The sequence below is a fragment of the Elaeis guineensis genome, chromosome 4 (assembly GCF_000442705.2).
Source record: "Elaeis guineensis isolate ETL-2024a chromosome 4, EG11, whole genome shotgun sequence".
Taxonomy (NCBI): Eukaryota; Viridiplantae; Streptophyta; class Magnoliopsida; order Arecales; family Arecaceae; genus Elaeis; species Elaeis guineensis.
Genome location: NC_025996.2, coordinates 39,248,798 through 39,255,066, shown reverse-complemented (window position 1 = coordinate 39,255,066; position 6,269 = coordinate 39,248,798).

Here is a 6,269-nt window from a genome sequence, read left to right as displayed (position 1 = left end):
GTATGAGGTAACCAAGAAGCAGATTTAGGATTTGAAGTTATACAAAGTATATTAGTGAGAACCAAACTTAAGAAGTAGTGATTACAACTAAAAAATATGGTGAGAAACAAATATGGGGCAAAAAAATAGTGATGTGGTTAAGAAAAGAGCTCATTTGAGCTTGAGCAAAATTAACAAGGTAGTTGGAAAGAAAGGTTGGAAAGCGGTTTCAAGTAAAGAACTAAGAAGCAGGGGAAAACAAAAAATATTTGACAGACCTAGGACTCCTAAGGTTGCTATGGAAGATAGGAAGGATGAAGAATACATACTAATGCAATGAAAATAATGAGGAGAGTGATGATGGCTACTATATAAATACTAAACTATTAATTGATGATGATGAGTTGATAGCTATGAAAGACAAAGTTAGAAAAACAAGGAGTAGGAATAGAAAAAGAACTAATGAGGTGCAAAATAATCAGCCAACATCTATTGGTGAGATTGCAGGATCAATAGAAGCTGCTACTATGGAGAAAGTTGAAGAGCAGATAGCATACTATAGTGAGTATAATGATTCTTCTGATTTTAATACACATGAGTCAAGTCTTGAATATGACATTGGTGACCTTAGGAAGAGGAAGAGATAGCTTCATTTCAACTCTAAAACTGACATGCAGGATGCTTGTTTTTGTAAAGATATGATATTTAATACTATGGAGCACTTCAAAGATGCTGCGGTCAAATACAATGTAGCATAAAAGTATGATATAAAGTTTATCAAGAAATGAAGCAACTCAAGTGGAGATAAATCTATTTAGGTGGTGGTGTTCATAGGAGAAATATTTAGATAAGTTTCAAATAAAGACTTATATTGGAGAACATAAATGTAAAAAGTCATAAAAATAGTCAAATAACAGTCAAATGGATTACAAGAGAGTTTGAGGATAAGCTTAGGGTATGTCTTAGTTATAAGCCCAAAAAAATGAAGCATGATGATAGGATGAAATTTGAAGTGAATGTAATAATACAAAGTTTCTCCCTTACAGCATGCTTTGCAAGCTTCCTCTTCAATATAGATCGTTTAACTTTTAATCTTGATGTCTATTGTCTTTCTTTTTAAAACTTTTGCCTTTTCTAACAAACCTATTATCTCTCTTTTTAGTTTTGTCATATATTATTTCAAATATGAACTTTCTCCTCGGTACATTCCAATTATTGTAGATAATGTCCTCACCTGTAATTTCGGATCCTTGATTTCATCTCTTTTATCAAGCAGAGTCATTTTTGCTCGGTCTCTAATTTCAGGATCAATCCATGTAAAACATCCACAATACGAATAATTCTGCAACCCACAAATATGCATAAATAATATGACAAATATTTTTTTGATCTACAAAATTAGGTTGAAAGAGCAATCACTTTATCTTTGTTACATATTCCACTAAAGTTATAAGGGCTTAAATACTATCATAGCAGCTTAGCAAACAAACAAAATAGTCAAACAAAGATATACACTGGCATACAGATGCAAACATGTATATCAAGACATGTGAACTAACAAGATCATAAAGATGAGTTGATGAGACCCTTAGTCAACTTGTATATAATAAAATTTATGAGATGAACAACTTAATAGTCTAGACAATCGAATTAGTTGGAAACATCCATATGAGAAATCAATCACACTCACCTGATAGTTTGGACAACCCCTAAACCTTCATTCAGAGTTGTCATCGGTCTATGAAGTTCATATTTTAGGTACAAAATCATACTTATAATGATCTGCACCTTCATAGCTCCCAATCGACTCCATGTTAGAGAGTGGAGATTCATTTGAAGACCTTCCAACTCTTATATTTGCCATTTCTTTCAATGCTTCTCTTTCTTGATTATTTTTGCTTACTATCTGCAACAGTTGCCAGCATCCAATAGCTGGATGGGATGGAAAGGAGGAATAAAGATAGTGTGACAATCCTATATGAAAGATAGAAAAAATGAGGAATGAAACTTAGAAGTGTTTTTCCATATCAGCAAAAAGGAGGTCACCTAAGTAAGTCACATAATATTACATGACAACTCTGCCATAGTAGGTCGACGAAAATCATAACCAAAGTCCGAATTGAAGAAATTTAAAAATTTGATGATATGATTGCACTAAATAAAAATTCAAGATGAAATTGAAAGTCTCCCAAAAGTTTCAAATTTTTCACATAATTAAGCCAAAACTATATTTATATTTATTTTTAATAGATACGAATACAAATTGGATGCTGAAAGCATGGATATAAAATATAGATATAGGTCAGAAATAAAACTTTATGACCACAGAAATAAAGATATTACTAAATGGATGGTACATCAAGTTCATAATATATTGGCCCCAATGAAGTCAGCTTAATAAAGAAAGGTCCCCTTACAACGCAAGTTATTGTTTACCATCAACTGAATATTTTAAGCTCTCAACAATAGCATAAAATTGTCCTAAATACCATCATTCTATTAGAATGGGTCATTGACTTGTGTCTAGAGAGGGCACATGGACACCTCTTTTTTATCAGCAGCTTGTACCATATACATCTTACAACTTAATAAATAAACTATGGGAGAGTACCTTACTTTTCTCACTTATACTTTCAAAAAAAAATGTTAATAATACATTAATATAGTTACATATTTTTCTTCAATGTTTATGAATGCTATATAAAATTAAATATAGTTATAAGTAGAATCGAATATGTTATGAATCGAGCAGTTGTCTATTCATATCCATATCATTTTTTTCTTTGACAAATATGGATATTAATTAGATGCTCCAATATTTGTCCGTATCTAAATAAATTCAAATACAAAAATAGATCCTGACGAATAATATTCAGTCTACTTTTACCCCTAGTGCATATATATAAGGCTAGCAAAATATTGACTCGATCCATCAATCCAACCTCTATTCGATCTACCATAAGCAGAATTGGATTTAGGCTAAATGGATTCAAATTATAAATATGTTGATCTGTTTAATCTATTTAATATTTAGATAAAATTTAAATTTTAAATATATGATCTATTTAACCTATTTAATATATTTAATATTCAAATCAGCTTGAGTCGGATAATATGTTTAGCCTATTTAATTCATTTAAGATCTATCTAATGTGCTTGATGTCTACTTAATATGTTTCTATCATATTTAATCAGATCCATTTAATTCATTTAATCTATTAAAATTTTACTTAACCCGTTTAGTCCGTTTAATCTGACTTGACATATTTAATAAATGAGTTATATAAATTAGATTGGATTATCTATTTGATAAACAGATCGGATTCAAATCTGAATATTTGACATATTTAATAAATAAATCTAGTTCAAGTTGATGAATTTTTGACCCATATCCGATCTAACCCAACTCGATCGATTGCCACCCCTATCCATATACTCTTTCATGTAGTGTATAAGAAGGTCATTGTGTTTGTTAATACAATCTTTGTAGCACGAGGGAAGATTGTATAATTTATACTTGGATTTTTTTAAAGATAATATAGTGTTATTTGGATAATTGTATATAGGATAACATGTGGCAACGAATATATATTTGTAAATTAATTTGGCACTGCCTTCATGAAATCTTTGATGACGAAGTGCAAAACAAGAAATACTATACATATTTCACCATCTAATGGGGACCATCTTATAAATTTTGAATCATGAATAATGCAAACAATAAAAATTTGTTTTAGAATAAATAAAGAAGAAGATGAGATATACATAATCTTTCTTTCTGTTATTTTAAATGGTGATGGCAATATCATACACACTTCTTAATATAATAAAAAGTTGATATTGTATGATTTCATTTGGTATTCTTTTTAACAATAGACACTGTAATAGCTATGTTGTTATGCAAAGGGTGACATTGATGATAAGAAAATAAGTAGTATTTTTGAATATTTTTAAAAGCCAACAACAAGCATTCATAAAATAAAAAGTAAATAATTTTGTTGTATATCTCATTTACATCTTGACATGAAACTGTATAAGGAATTCATGATTAACAAAGAGTGTGATTTTTTGAGGGATTTTGGTAACTATAAATTCATGTACGACACTAGTTATATTATCATGTCTATTAACTTATGATTTAGTCAATTTGCAAAATACATTCTAGGATCTACTAAAAATTACATACATCTTTACATGCAGATATGCATGTATACATCATTAACCTTCTCTCTCATCTAAATAGAAAGAGAGGGGGGTGGAGGGAAAAGAGATGTTTATTTATATATAAATTTCATACATGATAAAGAGATGAATTACAATTACATTTTATTTTTATATATTACTATAAGAAGTCTTAAAAATCAAAATGTTATCTGTATGATTCATTGACTTTTTAACTAAAATATATTAACTTTAAAATACCTGTATGTTTTTTTAAAAATTCTACTTTGGTAACTTTTTGACTCGATAATTATTTGGTCTTTCTAAGTTCTAAAATTATTAAAATATTTACTCAAAGATATTTAAAAGTGAGTGCTATGTGTGGTACAAGCTTTTAATAGAAAATGCATAATCAAATATTATGAGATTCAATATGGTGTAGGCTATGAATATGATGTTCATAACCGTAGAATTTTGTCACTTTATACGTTTTCTTATTATAAACTTTGATTACTTTTTTGATTACTTATTATATTTATAGTTTCTATACTATTTATAATATCTTATTTCTTATATTTTTTTTTATTTTTATTTTTTAATTTATATTTATATATATTTTTAGGATATTGTCATATTCCTTAATATGTTTTCATAGTCAAAAGTTTGATGCTCGACTAATAGGAGAAAAAGCTAATGTTTAATTCACTAAAATTCCCTCGATGTGGCACCTCTAGTCCCATTAAACCTCGCTTTGAGGATTCTTTCCATCAGATCTGACAAAGCTATGGCATCTAGGCTGGAATGAACCAAATCCTACTAAGAAACAACCTACCTAATTCAAGTGGGTGGATAATGAGTCACTAGTCCAGATTGAACACTCCAACCAGTTAACCGAGCATGGTGAATGGATTGTGTGAAAATGATCCAATCTAGGAGAAGGAAAAAATAGGTCTATGGAAGACTTAACCCAATGGATGATTTGGGTCAAGGATCAAAAATGTCACCCAATTTGACCCAACTAGGTCTCTAAACATTATTTTTACCAAAAAAAGAAAAAACATGTACCTTGGTACCTTTTCTTGGATATCAATGACATAAGTTTGTATGTTTACTTTAGGGCCTATTTTTATATGGATAAATATTATAGAAAAATTGATCAATTTTTTCATTAACCAACTTATATATGTTCTTATGCTTTTCAAGATGGATAATTTACTTTTCCATGAATAGTATTTATTCATAAAATGAAAGAAAAATTTATTCACCTAGGATGCTAAATTATTTTCTCATCAACTAATAACGTAGATATTTAATTTTATTCCTAAAATGTTCGACCCTCATTTCCAAAGCCTCCAACATTCAATACCTAATAACTCAGTTGTCCACTTTCTTCAAACCTAAAAAGAGCATAAAGGATATTATAGAACATAGATAAATTTTAGCAACTTATCGAAGAAAGTAGTAATACAAAAGAACATGAATAACAGATTTCGAAGCCACTTTTTCATGCATAAAAGAATATGGATAAATTATTTTTATATCTAAATATCATCTGAAAAATATTTATCTAGGCAAATATAGATTCTTAGGTAAATTTTTTATACACAAAAGAATGGGCCTGTATAAAAAATCATGAAAAAGTTGATTAATTTTTTTATTGACCAACTTACCTATATTCTCATACTTTTCACGATAGATAAATTACTTTTCATGGATAGCATTTATCCATGAAATAAAAAAAATCTTATCCATTTAGAAGGTAACTAAATTATTTTTTCATCAGTCAGTAAAGTAGGTATTCAATTTTATTTCTAAAATATTCTATTTTTATTTTTAATGTCTCTATCATTCAATGTCCAATAACTCATATCTACTTTCCTCAAACCTAAAAAGCATAATGGGTACTACAAAAAATATGGATAAATTTTAGCCACTTATCCAAAAAAGTAATAATACAAAAAGACACGGATAATAGAATTTAAAGCCACTTTCCTCATGTGTAAAAGAGCATAGGTAAATTATTTTTATGTATAAATATTATTTAAAAAATATTTATCTAGAAAAATATAGAATCTCAAATAAATTTTTTATTCACAAAAGAATGGACCTTAAAGAGTTGTGAACCGAAT